Source organism: Phyllobates terribilis, unplaced genomic scaffold (assembly GCF_046119375.1).
Source record: "Phyllobates terribilis strain yellow unplaced genomic scaffold, ASM4611937v1 Scaffold_3__8_contigs__length_932513732, whole genome shotgun sequence".
Classification (NCBI taxonomy): Eukaryota; Metazoa; Chordata; class Amphibia; order Anura; family Dendrobatidae; genus Phyllobates; species Phyllobates terribilis.
This window is the reverse complement of record NW_027362763.1, coordinates 906618112-906638901: the sequence shown is the minus strand read 5'-3', so window position 1 is coordinate 906638901 and position 20790 is coordinate 906618112. Positions and strand designations below refer to the sequence as shown.

The 20790-nt window shown below is 41.6% G+C and overlaps 1 protein-coding gene across 2 annotated transcripts in view; it reads right to left on the bottom strand.

Moving 5' to 3' along the window:
• The window catches only part of ACOXL (acyl-CoA oxidase like), a 612189-nt gene that overhangs the window by 147054 nt on the left and 444345 nt on the right, over window positions 1–20790 (bottom strand). The window lies entirely within an intron of this gene.

Genomic DNA, 20790 nt, shown 5'->3' with positions numbered 1-20790 from the left:
CAAAACCTTAACCATAGCATACAAAGCCATCCACATCCTGTCTCCTCTATACAGTCATGGCCAAAAGTATTGAGAATGAGACAAATAGTAATTTTTCCAAAGTTTACTGCTTCATTTTTTGTAATGGCAACTTGCATATACTCCTGAATGTCAAAGAGTGATCAGCTTAACAGCAATTACTGTACTTGCAAAGTCAATATTTGCCCAGAAAATGAACTTTAACCCCCAAAACACATTTCAACATCATTACAGTCTTGCCTTAAAAGGAGCAGCTAACATGGTTTTAGTGATTGATCCATTAACACAGGTGTGGGTGTTGATGAGGACAGGGCTGGCGATCAATCAGTCATGATTAAGTAAGAATGACATCACTGGACACTTTAAAAGGAGGCTGGTTCTTGGTATCATTGTTTCTCTTCAGTTAACCATGGTTATCTCTAAAGAAACACGTGCAGCCATCATTGCACTGCACAAAAATGGCCTAACAGGGAAGAGTATCGCAGCTACAAAGATTGCACCTCAGTCAACAATCTATCGCATCATCAAGAACTTCAAGGAGAGAGCTTCCATTGTTGTCAAAAAGGCTCCAGGGCGCCCAAGAAAGACCAGCAAGTGCCAGGACCATATCTTAAAACTGTTTCAGCTGCGGGATCGGACTACCAGCAGTGCCGAACTTGCTCAGGAATGGCAGCAGGCAGGTGTGAGTGCTTCTGCACGCACTGTGAGGGGGAGACTCTTTGAGCAAGGGCTGGTTTCAAGGAGGGCAGCAAAGAAGCCACTTCTCTCCAGAAAAAACATCAGGGACCAACTGATATTCTGCAAAAGGTACAGGGAGTGGACTGCTGAGGACTGGGGCAAAGTCATTTTCTCTGATGAATCCCATTTTCGATTGTTTGGGACATCTGGAAAACAGCTTATTTGGAGAAGAAGAGGTGAGCGCTACCACCAGTCTTGTCTCATGCCAACTGTAAAGCATCCTGAAACCATTCATGTGTGGGGTTGCTTCTCAGCCAAGGGAATCAGCTCACTCACAGTCTTGCCTAAAAACACAGCCATGAATAAAGAATGGAACCAGAATGTCCTCCAAGAGCAACTTCTCCCAACCGTCCAAGAGCAGTTTGGCGCCCAACAATGCCTTTTCCAGCATGATGGAGCACCTTGCCATAAAGCAAAGGTGATAACTAAATGGCTCATGGAACAAAACATAGAGATTTTGGGTCCATGGCCAGGAAACTCCCCAGATCTTAATCCCATTGAGAACTTGTGGTCAATCATCAAGAGACGGGTGGACAAACAAAAACCAACAAATTCTGGCAAAATGCAAGCATTGATTATGCAAGAATGGACTGCTATCAGTCAGGATTTGGTCCAAAAGTTGATTGAGAGCATGCCAGGGAGAATTACAGAGGTCTTGAAGAAGAAGGGGCAACATTGCAAATATTGACTTGCTGCATTAACTCATTCTAACTGTCAATATAACCTATTGGTACTCATAATATGATTGCAATTATATTTCTGTATGTGATATAAACATCAGACAAACACTAATAAAAACCAGAGGCCAGCAGATCATGTGAAAATATAATTTTGGTGTCATTCTCAAAACTTTTGGCCATGACTGTACATCTGTGACCTAGTCTACTGGTGCTTACCTGCACGCAACTTCCGATCCTCACAAGATTTCCTTCTCTACACCCCTTTGATCTCCTCTTCCCACAATCACATACAAGATTTCTCCTGTGCATCCCCCCTACTCTGGAATGCTCTACCCCAACATATCAGACTCTCGCCTACCGTGGAAACCTTCAAAAGGAACCTGAAGACCCACCTCCTCCGACAAGCGTACAACCTGCAGTAACTCTCGCTCCACCATACCGCTGCATGACCAGCTCTACCCTTACCTACTGTATCCTCACCCATCCCTTGTAGATTGTGAGCCCTCACGGGCAGTGTCCTCTCTCCTCCTGTACCAGTCGTCACGTTTTTGTTCAAGGTTATTGTAATTGCTTTTGCTATGTATACCCCTTTTTCACATATAAAGTGCCATGGAATAAATGGTGCTATAATAATAAATAATAATAATAGTCAGCATGAAAAGTGCAGAGTGCAACAAACACATCAAAAAGGCACACCCGGCATGATCTGACACAACTAGGTACACATTTCTCTATTACTCCACCTCATGACTGACAAATACCTATATATATGTATATATTTCAATGGGAACCTGTCATGAGGATTTTACACTTCAAACTAATGGCATATATGTACAGGGCTTTCATGCTGTAAGACACAGGAGGCAGGCTGTAGGCGGGAGGGAGGGCAGGAGAGCTGCAAGTGCAATATCTCAATTCCCAACTAAAGCACTTGCAGATTACTTGCATACAATTTCAATACTTGATTTAAATTCAAGAAAGTATTAATCAGCATGAAAGTGCCTTAACAGACATGTTATTAGTTTTAGGTGTAAAATCCACATGACAGGATCCCTTTAAGCTTTATTTTTGTTATGTCTGTATAATCTAAATGCTGGAGATAGAATGATGATTTATTTAATGAAGCAAAATGGTCACGAGAAGGAGAAGGATGGAAGCTCTCCAGGCGTAATTATGAAGCAGTATTGCAAAAGGTATATCAAACTCGGTGCTGTACTCAGTTATCGCCATCAGTCTCATAGACAGCAGCAGTAGGAATTTGGGACCCCGGATCCATTCAAGTAAGTGGCATCAGAGTGGTCCCACTTCGATCGGACACATATCACCTATCCTGTGGATTTGTGATAGTTTGAGAGTGTTGGACAATCACTCTAGGTATTATACAATGCAATGTACATCAGTCAGCTGTGGACATCATTCTGTTAGCAATATTCTTATAGAATAATATTGTGTTATCAAGGTTGTGATCTGGAAGTTCAGAGCTCTGGGCCTTTATATAACAACCCTCTTGGAGAAATTGATTTACACCCAAAATTACAATTTCAGTTTAAATGCATAATCTCACCAAGGACAACATCTGCAAGGAGTTTTTATGTTCTCCCCGTGTTTGCGTGGGTTTCCTCTGGGCTCTCTGGTTTCCTCCCACACTCCAAAGACACTGATAGGGAATGTAGATTGTGAGCCCCAATGGGGACAGTGCCCATAATGTCTGTAAAGTGCTGTGGAATTAATGGTGCTATATAAGTGAGTAAAATAAATAATCATACAGAGTGTCAGTATGTAACAATTATAATGTCCCCTTTTGATTGCCTCCCCTTCTTTCTGTATCCCTTCCCTATTACCTTTTTTAATAAAACCAATAAAAATATATTTGATTAGAAACTGCAATGGGCCATTCATTATGGCCAGGAACCTCCTGATAAATATGGTGCTCCGACTGTGTATGTTTACTGCAGACTCTAATAGACATGTACACAGCACACTGGAACAGATTCATCAAAGTGTTTATGTCAAAAAACTAGTGTACAACTCTTTGAAAGGGTACACATTTTTTAAATGGCTGGAGTTGAAGAGGAGCAGGGGTGGGATGGGACGTGGCTACACCTGCCCATCAAATTAATCAAAAGTGGCAACATTTCTTATGCCAGTAAGGTTGGTTACTCCACAAATTGACTGGAGCAAACATTTCTGGGGTGGAGCATGCCACTGATAAGATGTGCCAAATTCATTAAGTGGCGTGACCCTCAATGAATTCAGCGCATCTTATTCCAGCATTAAGACTGGAATTTCGTAATGAATGACCCAAATGAAAACACAGGCATCACTTTGTTTTTATTCAAGATAAAATAAAATACCATCCATATTTCTTATTCTACACAATGCCAGCAATCCTCTGCTGCAGGATTCTCATTCAGAGATAATGTAAATCAAAGCAGAGTTCATGAAAGACACTTTCAAACAGCTCCACCCATCAGATCCCACTGGAAGTGGACTCTAATAGGTTAACTGTCAGTGGAACACAGACAGATTAGATAATGGACTGTACAACTTAGGCAGCACATTATTAGCAATGCAATCAAAGGATCGCATGTCCAAGTTCCCGTGTGGGACTAATGAATATTGTAAAGAAAAAAAAATAGTCTTAATTAGAACAATAAAAAAATGTTTATTTTGGGGAAAAAAACATTTGATATACAGTACAGACCAAAAGTTTGGACACACCTCATTTAAAAATTTTTCTGTATTTTCATGACTATGAAAATTGTACATTCACACTGAAGGCATCAAAACTATGAATTAACACATGTGGAATTATATACTTAACAAAAAAGTGTGAAACAACTGAAAATATGTCTTATATTCTAGGTTCTTCAAAGTAGCCACCTTTTGCTTTGATGACTGCTTTGCACACTCTTGTCATTCTCTTGATGAGCTTCAAGAGGTAGTCACCGGAAATGGTTTTCACTTCACAGGTGTGCCCTGTCAGGTTTAATAAGTGGGATTTCTTGCCTTATAAATGGGGTTGGGACCATCAGTTGTGTTGTGCAGAAGTCCGGTGGATACACAGCTGATAGTCCTACTGAATAGACTGTTAGAATTTGTATTATGGTAAGAAAAAAGCAGCTAAGTAAAGAAAAATGAGTGGCCATCATTACTTTAAGAAATGAAGGTCAGTCAGTCCAAAAAATTGGGCAAACTTTGCAAGTGTCCCCAAGTGCAGTTGCAAAAACCATCAAGCGCTACAAAGAAACTGGCTCACATGAGGACCGCCCCAGGAAAGGAAGACCAAGAGTCACCTCTGCTTCTGAGGATAAGTTTATCCGAGTCACCAGCCTCAGAAATCGCAGGTTAACAGCAGCTCAGATTAGAGACCAGGTCAATGCCACTCAGAGTTCTAGCAGCAGACACATCTCTACAACAACTGTTAAGAGGAGACTCTGTGCAGCAAGCCTTTATGGTAAAATAGCTTTTAGGAAACGACTGCTAAGGACAGGCAACAAGCAGAAGAGACTTGTTTGGGCTAAAGAACACAAGGAATGGACATTAGACTAGTGGAAATCTGTGCTTTGGTCTGATGAGTCCAAATTTGAGATCTTTGGTTCCAACCACCGTGTCTTTGTGTGATACAGAAAAGGTGAACGGATGGACTCTACATGCCTAGTTCCCACTGTGAAGCATGGAGGAGGAGGTGTGATGGTGTGGGGGGTGCTTTGCTGGTGACACTGTTGGGGATTTATTCAAAATTGAAGGCATACTGAACCAGCATGGCTACCACAGCATCTTGCAGCGGCATGCTATTCCATCCGGTTTGCGTTTAGTTGGACCATTATTTATTTTTCAACAGGACAATGACCCAAAACACACCTCCAGGCTGTGTAAGGGCTATTTGACCAAGAGGGAGAGTGTAATGGGATGCTACGCCAGATGATCTGGCCTCCACAGTCACCAGACCTGTACCCAATCGAGATGGTTTGGGGTGAGCTGGACCGCAGAGTGAAGGCAAAAGGGCCAACAAGTGCTAAGCATCTCTGGGAACTCCTTCAAGATTGTTGGAAGACCATTTCCGGTGACTACCTCTTGAAGCTCATCAAGAGAATGGCAAGAGTTTGCAAAGCAGTCATCAAAGCAAAAGGTGGCTACTTTGAAGAACCTAGAATATAAGACATATTTTCAGTTGTTTCATACTTTTTTGTTAAGTATATAATTCCACATGTGTTAATTCATAGTTTTGATGACTTCAGTGTAAATGTACAATTTTCATAGTCATGAAAATACAGAAAAATCTTTAAATGAGAAGGTGTGTTCAAACTTTTGGTCTGTACTGTAGGTGCATCTGTAATGACCTTTACTGTAAACGGATGGTGAACGCAGAATAAAAAAAAAATGCTATTATTGTCTTTTATATTTATCCCGCTTGAAAAAAAAAATAAAGTGATTAAACGTTGCAAGCATCCAAGAGTGGTACCAATAAAATTACAGCTCATTACACAAAAATAAGCCTTGATACAGCCCTGTAAAACAAAAAATTAAAACCTAAAAAGAAAAAACAATTTAAAATTGGTATTTGGTATTATCGTAATTGTATTGACCTGCATAATAAAAATGATGTCAGTTATTGCAGTCAGTGAATGGAGTATAGATTAAATGTCAATTATTGTGGACAGTGAGTGTTTAAAAAATGTATATTTGTAATCAAGAATTGGTATTTATTTTGTTCTGCTTCCCGAAAAGTGGTATAAAAATTATTAATAAATTGTAAATACTACACAATGATACCAATGAAAATTACATTTTGACTTGAAACAAATAAGCCTTTAGTACAGCTTCGATTTTTGTTTTTAAACAGTGTATTTAATGTATAAATGCAATAAAAAAATAAAATGGTATAAAACTAGTATTGCCATAATTGTACTAACATAAAGATAACTTATTTATGCAGCACAGAGAATGATGTAAAATTTAAAGTATAAAAAACAATGCTAGAATTGCTATTTTTTTCAATGTCTTCTCATGGTGTTGAGAAAAGAATTGTTAATAAGTTATATGCATCAGACAATATCCTATTATTTTTATTTACACCTTACTCTAATAGTTGACACATGATTAGCCATATATTTTTTACATATGCTATTGCTAACCATGGGCTTATGCATTAGTACATACACATAAAGGGCTTGTGCAATAATATAATCGGGGATGTGCAATTATTTGTTTTCAATTAGAGAATAATACATATTTTGCTGCACTATATACAATCTTGCTGATCATATAGTCTCTTTGACGTATATGTTTACATCATGTCTTTCCCAGCACTACTTGCACTTTATGTTCTACCTGGTTGTGTTATACCCATATGGGGTTTCACTGTTTCTCTGAGCCAGTATTACCCAAGGTGGTGGTAGATCACCCTTGATCATTTACTATATCGGTGTTCATTCTACGTAAGGTTGTCGGACCTATAGCAGATTTTTATCCTGTACATATCCCTGTATTGTCTAGATTTTATATTTTGTATGTGCGGTGCGCGCTCTCTTTTGCCACCACATACCCACTTGAATGAATAAAGGTATTTTAAACTATATCCTGTTCAGACCAATTTATCGATTCTTTGCTTATTGGTGTGGGTCCTTTCTGATTGGTCTATCCAATTGATCCGGCAGACATACATTTCAATACGATTACTGATCATTTACTACTATGTGGGTGATTCCTCCCACAAATTACATATACAGGTATATATCTATGTCATCTGCTCGTCCTTTACCTCATTTGTTTAATAAGTTCCATCAGCAGGCCGAGACCCTGTAACTTAATGTCTTAGCTCAGATGATGCTTTAACATTTCTAAGATGCATATTAAATTGATTAAAAAAGGACGGAACCAATGGCGCTGCTGTTTTCTAAAGAAGTAAAGATAGGCAGAAATGGAAGTAACAAGTTTATTCAGGATAAAATAGGCTTTGAATTTCGGCACTAGGCCACGGCCTTCCTCAGACCATATCACATTAACAAACATCAGGAAATTGTATACACCATAACACAGGAAAAGGAAATTACATTATAGGGTAGGGTCAAGGATCATTATACCACAGAAAAATAAATATTTCTAAAATACCTAAGGATATGTTAGATCCTAGACTTCTACCTTAAAGGGGTTAAAGTCTTTATAATTTTTATTTTAATAATCAATTGTACACATGAAAATAAGCAACTTTGTAATATATCTTATTAGAGAAATCTGCTTCTTTCTCTGCCAGAATTGATCAGTCATTATCAAAATTCGCAATTCTGAGGTAAAATCTGTATTCAGTGAAGACAGACTTCCCCCATTACTGAGAGAGGAGATGGCAGCTGCTACTGATGAGATCGACCACTGTTTTGTGCACCTCTGAAAAGAAGGAAAACACTGAACAGAGGCCATATGGAGTCCAGAGTAACTCTGATGCCTCATTATAGTGATTGGATCGAATGGGGTTTCATCTTAATCACGTAATTCTGAGATTTAGCTGGAAACCCCGATTTAAGTGCGCAGTGAGGAGAGAAGGATAAATACGATCCAAAATGTTATGTAAAATGTTCCCACTAAAAGCCTAAACTCAATCCACAAAAAAGCAAGCCCCACTCAGGTCCATCACCTGTTAATGAAAATATAGGGGGCTTTCACATTACCAATAACACAAAGGCTCTGGAAAAGCAAAAGAAATCCATCAAATTCTGCTCTCTCAAATCCAAATGCCCCTCTCCATTCTGAGTCTCAGTGTGCCTAAACAACATTTAGAGTACACGTTTGTCAGTACTGTACTGAAGAGGGTCCGCCTCATTTACGAGTGCATTTCCCCAGAAGCACGAGCTGGTTAGAATGCATGGGCACTATAATGTACTGCGCACTACAGCGGCAGATTTTGCAATTTTCACTCAGCAACATCCATTGCGGTTTGTTTCTGGTAAACAAACATGGAGTTAAAATTGTCACTATACCTGTATTTAAATTCCCAGAGGGCTGAAGTTTTCAAAATGGGGTCATATGAGGGGTGATTCTGCTGTTCTGGAACTTAGGGACAAACTGTTCTAGGAAAATCTCTGCTCAAAAAGTCAAATAGAGCTCTTTTCGTTCCAGTCTCGCCATGTGGCTATGCAGTACAGTACAGACACATATGGGGAGTTACCACGTTCATCAGAAAGTGTGTAACAAATTTTGGTGTAATTTTCACTGATTTCTCTGTGTGAAAATTTAAAATTTGGGGCTAACACAAATTTGTGGTAATAATGTAATTATTTTTTTCTTCACCGCCCAATGGTATAATGTTCTGTTGCACACCTATGTTGTCAATATGCACTTTTACGTGAATTGAGGAGAGTACTTTGCAAAATGGGGTCACTTTTGGGAGGGTTCTGCTGTTCTGGCACCTCAGGGGCTTTGCCAATGTGACATGGCACCCACAAACCATAACAGCAAAATCTACACTATAATATAATAATAATAATTTTTATTTTTATAGCGCCAACATATTCCGCAGCACTTTACAAATTTTCGGGGGGACTTATACAGACAATACAGAATAAGCATATCTCATATCGAAAGGAGTAAGGGTCCTGCTCGCAAGCGTACAGTCTATGAGGAAATGGGGGAAACACAAAAGGTAGAATGTACATATATTGTATAATGCAGACTGGATATACTAAATAGGATAAATAATAATACATGGACTGGTCACCTGCCAGTATGTGTACAGTCCTGGCCGAGGCTATTAAGTGCATGGTTGATATGAACCTGAAATTGAAGAAGATTTTAATATGGGGGAAAACTGGGACGGACAGATAGTGTGTGGACGCGATACACCAGTCTAAAGAAATGGGTTTTTAGGGTCCGCTTGAAACTGTGGGTATTGGGAATTAATCGAACGGTCCTAGGTAGTGCATTCCAAAGAATTGGCGCAGCACGCGAGAATAAATAATATGGCGCTCCTTCCCTTCTAACCTTTGTACTGTGCCTCAAAAGTAGTTTTCAACTACATATGGTGTACTGGCGTACACCAGAGAGATAGCGCAACAAATTGTATCATTTGTTTTCTCTAGTTTACCCTTGTAAATATAAAAATTTGGGGTTAAAGCAATATTTTTGTGGGAAAAATGTATTTTTTCATTTTCATGGTCAATGTTATCAAATTCTATGAAGCACTTGTGGGTTTAAGGTGCTCACCAGACCTGTAGGTAAATTCCTTGAGGTGTCTAGTGTCCAAAATGGGGTCACTTGTGTGAGGGGGTTCCACTATTTAGGCACGCCAGGGGCTCTCCCAACGCAACATGACGCCCGCAGACCATTCCATCAAAGTCTGCGTTCCAAAACGTCACTCCTTCCCTTCCGAGCCCCACCATGCACCCAAATGGTAGTTTTCCCCCACATATGTGGTATCGGCGTACTCAGGAGAAATTGCAAAACAAATGTTGGTGTCCATTTTCTCCTGTTACCCTTGTGAAAATGAAAAATTTGGGGCTAAGACAACATTTTTGTGCGAAAATTTAATAATTTTAATTTTTTTCTTCCACATTGCTTTAATTCCTGTGAAGCATCTGATGGGTTAATAAACATCTTGAATGTGGTTTTGAGCACTTTGAGGGGTGCAGTTTTTACAATGGTGTCACTTTTGGGTATTTTCTGACACATAGTCCCCTCAAAGCACTTCAAACGGGATGTGGTCCCTAAAAAATGGTTTTGTAAATTTTGTGGGAAAAATTAGAAATTGCTGATCAACTTTTAACCCTTCCAACTTCCTAACAAAAAAAAATGATGTTTCAAAAATAATTCTGATGTAAAGTAGACATTAGGTAAATGTTATTTATTAACTATTTTGTATGTTATAACTATCTGGTTTAAGGGCATAGAAATAAAAAATTAGAAAATTGTGAAATTTTCTAAATTTTTGCCAAATTTTCACAAATAAACGCAAAAAATATCGACCTAAATTTACCACTACCATAAAGTACAATGTGTCACGAAAAAACAATGTTAGAAACACTGGGATAGGTTGAAGCGTTCCAGAGTTATTACCTCATAAAGTGACACTGGTCAAAATTGGAAAATTTGGCCTGGCCGGAAGGTGAAAACAGGCTTTGGGGTGAAGGCAGGGCCAGCTACAGGTTTTCGTGGGCCCCGAGTGAAAGAGTCCCAATGGGCCCCTTTAACATATACCACAATTCATGATGCACAAATACGACAGAGAAATATAGGTATACAACACAGGGCCCAGCCTGTCCCCTCATACTTCCTATATGAGGACATGCACACATATACAATATGCAAACATGCACATACACATGGTATGCAGATATACACACACACGGTACGCAGACTTGCATACACACACAGAGTACGCTATATGTGCACACACACAGCGTAGGCAGACCTACACACACAGTACGCAGACATGCACACACACGCAGTACGCAGACATATACACACACGCAGTACGCAGACATGCACACACACAGTACGCAGACATGCACACACGCAGTACGCAGACATGCACACACACAGTACGCAGACATGCACACACACAGTACGCAGTCATGCACACACACACAGTACGCAGACATGCACACACAAACAATATGCAGACATGCACATACATGTAGACATGCACACAGAGTACGCAGACATGCACAGTACGCAGACATGCACACACGCACAGTATGCAGACAAGCACTCACGCACAGTATGCAGACATGCACACACGCACAGTACGCAGACATGCACACATGCACAGTAGGCAGACATACACACACGGTAGGCAGACATACACACAGTACGCAGTATGCAGACATACGCACACATGCAGACATGCACACACACATGCACACAGATATGCACACATACAATATGCAGACATGCACATACACAAACATATACACAGATGCATACACATACAGGCATACATGCATATTTGAACACATTCTTAAAACACATATAAAACAGACAAATATATATACACAGTCATACACACTGACATACACAGATATTCACATCATACATGCACACGCACACGCACACGCACAGAGACACATTAGAAATATTTTTAATATGGGGATTGGGGAAGCTGGCAACAAGCCTTGCTCACCTGCCCCCAGCCTGTCTCCCATCCAGCTCCTGCTGCATGTGGTTGTGTAGGGCTGCTGGCATGTGTTTGATGGTCATCACTTTCACAGTCACAGACATGGCCCTGGATCATCAGGGGGGCCCACTTGCCGTCGGAGCCCGGGCCGCTTCCCCAGCGCTGATTGATTGCTGTCACTTTACCAGACATGGCTGCCAGCAGTATGCTGAGCGGCCGTGTCTGCTAGTAATGACACAGCAGGGGCGACACACAAGCAAAATTAAAGGTGCAGTGCCGACCCTGCGTGTCATTCCTAGCAGATACAGCAGCACAACGATTTCTAGTAAAGTGACGGCAATTAAACAGCGCCAGTGGTCCTGCACAGATCTTGGGGGAGAGGCCCGGGCCCCGATGGCGAGTGGACCCCCCTGATGGTCCAGGGCCCCGGCACTTTCCCGGGTGCTGACGTCAGCCCTAGTTGAAGAGGTTAAGAAGGTAGATACCCCAGTGCCTCTGATCCAAATATTACAATTGTGCATCATTTCTTTAAACACATACAGTACAGACCAAAAGTTTGGACACACCTTCTCATTTAAAGATTTTTCTGTATTTTCATGACTATGAAAATTGTACATTCACACTGAAGGCATCAAAACTATGAATTAACACATGCAGAATTATATACTTAACAAAAAAGTGTGAAACAACTGAAAATATGTCTTATATTCTAGATTCTTCAAAGTAGCCACCTTTTGCTTTGATGACTGCTTTGCACACTCTTGGCATTCTCTTGATGAGCTTCAAGAGGTAGTCACCGGAAATGGTCTTCCAACAATCTTGAAGGGGTACCCAGAGATGCTTAGCACTTGTTGGCCCTTTTGCCTTCACTCTGCGGTCCAGCTCACCCCAAACCATCTCGATTGGGTTCAGGTCTGGTGACTGTGGAGGCCAGGTAATCTGGCGTAGCACCCCATCACTCTCCTTCTTGGTCAAATAGCTCTTACACAGCCTGGAGGTGTGTTTGGGGTCATTGTCCTGTTGAAAAATAAATGATGGTCTAACTAAACGCAAACCGGATGGAATAGCATGCCGCTGCAAGATGCTGTGGTAGCCATGCTGGTTCAGTATGCCTTCAATTTTGAATTCATCCCCAACAGTGTCACCAGCAAAGCACCCCACACCATCTCCTCCATGCTTCACGGTGGGAACCAGGCATGTAGAGTCCATCCGTTCACCTTTTCTGCGTCGCACAAAGACACGGTGGTTGGAACCAAAGATCTCAAATTTGGACTCATCAGACCAAAGCACAGATTTCCACTGGTCTAATGTCCATTCCTTGTGTTCTTTAGTCTAAACAAGTCTCTTCTACTTGTTGCCTGTTCTTAGCAGTGGTTTCCTAGCAGCTATTTTACCATGAAGGCCTGCTGCACAAAGTCTCCTCTTAACAGTTGTTGAAGAGATGTGTCTGCTGCTAGAACTCTGTGTGGCATTGACCTGGTCTCTAATCTGAGCTGCTGTTAACCTGAGATTTCTGAGGCTGGTGACTCGGATAAACTTATCCTCAGAAGCAGAGGTGACTCTTGGTCTTCCTTTCCTGGGGCGTTCCTCTTGTGAGCCAGTTTCTATGTAGCGCTTGATGGTTTTTGCAACTGCACTTGGGGACACTTTCAAAGTTTCATCAATTTTTCGGACTGACTGACCTTCATTTCTTAAAGTAATGTTGGCCACTCGTTTTTGCTTACTTAGAATTTGTATTATGGCAAGAAAAAAGCAGCTAACAGTCTATTCAGTAGGACTATCAGCTGTGTATCCACCAGACTTCTGCACAACACAACTGATGGTCCCAACCCCATTTATAAGGCAAGAAATCCCACTTATTAAACCTGACAGGGCACACCTGTGAAGTGAAAACCATTTCTGGTGGCTGCCTCTTGAAGCTCATCAAGAGAATGCCAAGAGTGTGCAAAGCAGTCCTCAAAGCAAAAGGTGGCTACTTTGAAGAACCTAGAATATAAGACATATTTTCAGTTGTTTCACACTTTTTTGTTAAGTATATAATTCCACATCTGTTAATTCATAGTTTTGATGCCTTCAGTGTGAATGTACAATTTTCATAGTCATGAAAATACAGAAAATCTTTAAATGAGAAGGTGTGTCCAAACTTTTGGTCTGTACTGTACATAAAAGGGTTTGATAGCTAATGAAAGTCATAACATGAAGGCATGCTGAGCTGCGTATAACCCTGCCCACATCTCTGATTGTTGGCTTATTGAGTACACTGTACATTAAATTGGTGTCCAGCTTCAGATGTTCCATTGACCTCACACCACTGCTCTCAAAGGCTATCATGATGCAGAGCAAGACGGAAATGGAGGCTGGACTGGAGGTCTATCCTCTTCAGCATTGAGTCCTGCTTTTGTATTGGACACAAGTATAGCAAAAGATTGCTCTGGAGACCACATGGGCAATGCCATGGTCAATGCCACATGGGCCTTCACTAGGGAACCTGAAAGTGTCACAGGAGTCGTTTTTCATCATGACAATTCCAGGTCATATGTTGCTTGTGTTGTTCATGCTACTGTGAGCAGCCTGTGTGGCTTATACCTGCTACTATGCTCCGCAGCATTTCTGGACTTTTTTTTGCTGCCAATTACAAAGGGAGCTGCCAGCAGTGGATTTTTATGATCTGTGTTACCAAGTGCATTCAGTGTGGCAGAACACTCCTCAGACAATCATTAATAATCTCAATGATAGCAGCCAAGATGTGTAAGCGGGCTTATTTCTGCACATGGTGCTCACGCTCAATACTGAATAAATCAAGGGGTTTTGATTTTTTTTTCTTCCATTTTTCCATCATTTACAGATTATTAACATGTCTATCCATCCTGTGATTTTCATCATTCCACAACTTTCTCTTCTTGGTGTTGCACTTGATAAAGAAAGTATTCAATACAGCTATTATAATCCATAATTTGCCAATATGTTATATTTCTTTTTATGAGTGATTGGTTTCCCCCTGTGTGCGTGAATAGGGAAAGACTTATCACTCCACAGTAGAGGGTGGGGAGAAGCTGATGGGGATCGGCCTGTCCAACTAGCTCTCATGTGGCGCTGTCTTGGGTGGCCAATTGACTATGTTTATCTCTGAAATGCCGCAGTTTCAGTGTTAAACATATGTGGCTTAAATCAAGTAGCCACGGTCTGATATATGCTGCCTGTGGATCTCCTTTTATCCCCATGATTCATATGTTTTTTTAATCTCATAAAAAAAAAAACAACAAATACACAAAATACATGTAAAACGCAAGGATACATATAGACATCTTAGAACCAGAGTTGAGTCATGGAACTATCTGTATAGAGTTATTACCTGACTCGACTTAAAGAACCAAACCTACAACTAACAACAGATCATATACATGCACATTTTAAGTCATTTACCTCTAAAGAAGATCAAACAATGTCCACTTTAAGCATCATTTCCTTCACAGGCTAGAGTGTTTCATAAGTCCACTGACCTCATATAAACCTGCTACCTGCAGTAACCTGATTTCTGCCTAGTTTGTTTCTGCTTATCCACGAATCTGTCCTGTTGTCATGATGGTTTCTATATTGTATAGAAGTCATCTCGTTATTGTGAAGAAGACAACAAATAGGACAAAATAACTGAAAACTTCAGTGAACATAACTATTCACCCCCCTATACTCAGCACTTTGTAGAGCCTCCTTTTGCAGCAATTACAGCTGCACGTCGCTTTGGATAAGTCTCTATCAGCTTTCCACATCTTGCCATTGGGATTTTTGCCCATTCATCAAACTGCTCCAGCTCCTTCAATTTAGATGGTTTCCTCTGGTGAACAGCAATCTTCAAGTCTGACCACAGATTCTCAATTGGATTTAATTGTGGGCCTTTACTTAAACCACTCGAATGTTGCTTTAGCAGACTGCTTTAGGTCATTGTCTTGTTGAAAGGTGAATGAACCCCAGTCCCAGTTTCAAATCACTGACTGACTGAAACAGGTTTTGTTCAATAATATCCCTGTATTTTGCACCATCCATCTTCTTTGTCATGGTTTGGCGCCAGAGAGAGTTTTTACCTTGGTTTCTAGAAAGTTCAATATTGGTCTCATCTGACCACAGCACCTTCCTCCATACATTTGGGGAGTCTCACACATGTCTTTTGCTCAAATCGAGCCTTACAATTTTTGTGTGTAAGTAAAGACTTTTCTGACCACTCTTCTATAAAGGCCACCTCTATGGCTTATTGTGGTCGCATGGACAGATACTCCATTCTATATTTGGGAATTCTGCAGCTCCTTCAGAGTTACCCTTGATATCTGTGATGCCTCTCTGAATAATGCCCTATTTGCCCTGGCTGAGAGTTTTGGTGGGCGGCCCTCTCTTGGCAGGTTTGCTGTTTTACCATGTTCTTTCCATTTGATGATAATGGATTTGATGGTGCTCAGGAGGATCATCAGAGATTGGGATATACAGTACAGACCAAAAGTTTGGACACACCTTCTCATTTAAAGATTTTTCTGTATTTTCATGACTATGAAAATTGTACATTCACACTGAAGGCATCAAAACTATGAATTAACAGATCTGGAATTATATACTTAACAAAAAAGTGTGAAACAACTGAAAATATGTCTTATATTCTAGGTTCTTCAAAGTAGCCACCTTTTGCTTTGATGACTGCTTTGCACACTCTTGGCATTCTCTTGATGAGCATCAAGAGGTAGTCACCGGAAATGGTTTTCACTTCACAGGTGTGCCCTGTCAGGTTTAATAAGTGGGATTTCTTGCCTTATAAATGGGGTTGGGACCATCAGTTGTGTTGTGCAGAAGTCTGGTGGATACAGCTGATAGTCCTACTGAATAGACTGATAGCTGCTTTTTTCTTGCCATAATACAAATTCTAAGTAAAGAAAAACGAGTGGCCATGATTACTTTAAGAAATGAAGGTCAGTCAGTCCGAAAAATTGGGAAAACTTTGAAAGTGTCCCCAAGTGCAGTTGCAAAAACCATCAAGCGCTACAAAGAAACTGGCTCACATGAGGACCGCCCCAGGAAAGGAAGACCAAGAGTCACCTCTGCTTCTGAGGATAAGTTTATCCGAGTCACCAGCCTCAGAAATCTCAGGTTAACAGCAGCTCAGATTAGAGACCAGGTCAATGCCACATAGAGTTCTAGCAGCAGACACATCTCTTCAACAACTGTTAAGAGGAGACTTGGTGCAGCAGGCCTTCATGGTAAAATAGCTGCTAGGAAACCACTGCTAAGGACAGGCAACAAGCAGAAGAGACTTGTTTGGGCTAAAGAACACAAGGAATGGACATCAGACCAGTGGAAATCTGTGCTTTGGTCTGATGAGTCCAAATTTGAGATCTTTGGTTCCAACCACCGTGTCTTTGTGCGACGCAGAAAAGGTGAACGGATGGACTCTACATGCCTGGTTCCCACCGTGAAGCATGGAGGAGGAGGTGTGATGGTGTGTGGGTGCTTTGCTGGTGACACTGGTGGGGATTTATTCAGAATTGAAGGCATACTGAACCAGCATGGCTACCACAGCATCTTGCAGCGGCATGCTATTCCATCCGGTTTGCGTTTAGTTGGACCATCATTTATTTTTCAACAGGACAATAACCCCAAACACACCTCCAGGCTGTGTAAGGGCTATTTGACAAAGAAGGAGAGTGATGGGGTGCTACGCCAGATGACCTGGCCTCCACAGTCACCAGACCTGAACCCAATCGAGATGGTTTGGGGTGAGCTGGACCGCAGAGTGAAGGCAAAAGGGCCAACAAGTGCTAAGCATCTCTGGGAACTCCTTCAAGATTGTTGGAAGACCATTTCCAGTGACTACCTCTTGAAGCTCATCAAGAGAATGCCAAGAGTGTGCAAAGCAGTCATCAAAGCAAAAGGTGGCTACTTTGAAGAACCTAGAATATAAGACATATTTTCAGTTGTTTCACACTTTTTTGTTAAGTATATAATTCCACATGTGTTAATTCATAGTCTTGATGCCTTCAGTGTGAATGTACAATTTTCATAGTCATGAAAATACAGAAAAATCTTTAAATTAGAAGGTGTGTCCAAACTTTTGGTCTGTACTGTATATATATATATATATATATATATATATATATATATATATATATATATATATACATATATTTTTTTTAATAACTCAACCCTGACTTGTACTTCTCAACAACTTTGTCCCTGGCTTGTTTGAAGGTCTCCTTGGTCTTCCTCGTGTTGTTTGGTTGGTGGTACCTCTTGCTTACAGGGGTTGTCCACTAATAGGATAACCACCTCATGATCTAAATGTTTGGCCCAATAAAATAAAAAAGGTTGCACTCACCTCCCGTGCCGGCGCCATTTCAGCGATGTCGGCACTCGCAGTTCTGGGGCTCCCATGCTGTTGTTGTGACATGTGAGCCTGGCGCCCAATCAGAACTGTCCCCGCCTTCTGTCAAATTGAACATGAAGAGGAAGTCTGGGCTGCAGCTGATCTCTGATGTCGTCTTCATCTTCAATTTGTCCAAAAGGTGGGGACAGTGATGCCAGCGCTGATTGGGCGCTGGGCTCACGTGTTACAACAACCACACGGAGGCCCTGAGACAGTGAGTGCCGACTCTGCTGGAACGGCGCCAGTACAGAAGGACAGTATAAGCTATTTTATTTTATCAGGGCCAAGTGTGGGTTATGACAAGTAGTTGTCCAAGTAGTGGACAACTTCTTTAATGGTGTTGCAGAATGTGGCCTTTCAGAAAAAGTGTGCATATACTGGCAGACTATGTGACATTTAGATTGCACAGAGGTGGACTTCCTTTCACTAAGCATATGACTTATGAAGTTAATTGCTTGCACCAGAAATTTTTAGGGGTTTCATAGCAAAAGGGGTGAATACATATGCACATGCCAATTTTAGTTATTTGATCCCATAAATTAAATTTATGCCTATATTTGTCTCACTTCACCAACTTAGACTATTTAGTGCTGATGCATCACACACAAATTGGATTACAAAAATATTTTAACACAGGTTGTAATGTAACAAAATTGGTAAAAAGCCAAGGTGGTGCATACTTTCGCAAGCCGGTGTACACTAAATGGCTGTTGGCCAAAAGATGGTTTAGCTGAATGGTTGACAGGCACTGCCATAGACAGGAGCACTCATTCCGCCAAGAGCCCGAGTATTCGCCAAATGGAAGACAGCATGTTCGACAGTTCAAAATCGGACATCCCAGATTGATATTTCTCGAGACAATTAATAGTCCGTGGCCCCCATACAGGTTAGACTGTTGGTGAATCCCTTTGATGTAGGTGGCTTCAGCCAACATTAGTCTAATGTGTATAGGTGAATTAAGTGTTATGGATTCAGTTTTTAAGTGAGAAATCAGTTTTGACGCTAGATATTCCGACACATGCTATTGACTTATAAATGGGCTTGATCCATTTCGGTTTCTTTTGAGAGCAAGAATAGCACTGCAGGCTGTTTCATTCCTGCTTCAAAAAGAAAGGGAGACCTGAGGATGAGTGTCCTTTCTTAGAAGGTTTTCCAACTGAGCTATTCATCATTATTGCTGTTTCCTTCTCCAGGCTTGAAAAAAAGATAAGTGGTGTAGTAAGTGGTGAATTCACCAGTGCACCCGAATCAGAAATCTTCCTACTTATGAACTTTCTGAAATAAATTATAGCCAGGGGGATATACCGTATAAACACTGCTCAAAAAATAAAGGGAAAACTTAAACAACAGAATATAACTCCAAGTAAATCAAACTTCTGTGAAATCAAACTGTCCACTTAGGATGCAACACTGATTGACAATCAATTTCACATGCTGTTATGCAAATGGAATAGACAATAGATGGAAATTATTGGCAATTATCAAGACACACTCAATAATGGAGTGGTTCTGCAGGTGGGGACCACAGACCACATCTCAGTACCAATGCTTTCTGGCTGATGTTTTGGTCACTTTTGAATGTTGGTTGTGCTTTCACACTCGTGGTAGCATGAGATGGACTCTACAACCCACAGAAGTTGCTCAGGTAGTGCAGATCATCCAGGATGGCACATCAATGCGAGCTGTGGCAAGAAGGTTTGCTGTGTCTGTCAGCGTAGTGTCCAGTGGCTGGAGGCGCTACCAGGAGACAGGCCAGTACACCAGTGGTGGGGGCCATAGGCGGGCAACAACCCAGCAGCAGGACCGCTTCCTCCGCCTTTGTGCAAGGAGGAACAGGAGGAGCACTGCCGGAGCCCTGCAAAATGACCTCCAGCAGGCCACAAATGTGCATGTGTCTGCACAAACGGTTAGAAACCGACTCCATGAGGGTGGTATGAGGGCCCGACGTCCACAGATGGGGGTTGTGCTCACAGCCCAAAACCGTGCAGGACGCTTGGCATTTGCCACAGAACACCAGGATTGGCAAAGTCACCACTGGCACCTTGTGCTCTTCACAGATGAAAGCAGGTTCACACTGAGCACATGTGACAGACGTGACAGACTCTGGAGACGCCGTGGAGAGCGATCTGCTGCCTGCAACATCCTTCAGCATGACCGGTTTGGCAGTGGGTCAGTAATAGTGTGGGGTGGAATTTCTTTGGAGGGCCGCACAGCCCTCCATGTGCTCGCCAGAGGTAGCCTGAATGCCATTAGGTACCGAGATGAGATCCTCAGACCCCTTGTGAAACCATATGCTGGTGTGGTTGGCCCTGGGTTCCTCCTAATGCAGGACAATGCCAGACCTCATGTGGCTGGAGTGTGTCAGCAGTTCCTGCAAGATAAAGGCATTGAAGCACTGGACTGGCCAGCCCGTTCCCCAGACCTGAATCCGATTGAGCACATCTGGGACATCATGTCTCACTCCATCCACCAACGTCGCGCTGCACCACAGACTGTCCAGGAGTTGGCGGATGCGTTAGTCCAGGTCTGGGAGGAGATCCCACAGGAGACCATTCGCAACCTCATCAGGAGCATGCCCAGGCGTTGTAGGGAGGTCATACAGGCACGTGGAGGCCACACACAATACTGAGCCTCATTTTGACTTGTTTTAAGAACATTACATCAAAGTTGGATCAGCCTGTAGTGTGTTTTTCCACTTTAATTTTGGGGGTGACTCCAAATCCAGGCCTCCATTGGTTAATAAATTTGATTTCCATTGATGATTTTTGTGTGATTTTGTTGTCAGCACATTCAACTTTGTACAGAACAAAGTATTCAATGAGAATATTTCATTCATTCAGATCTAG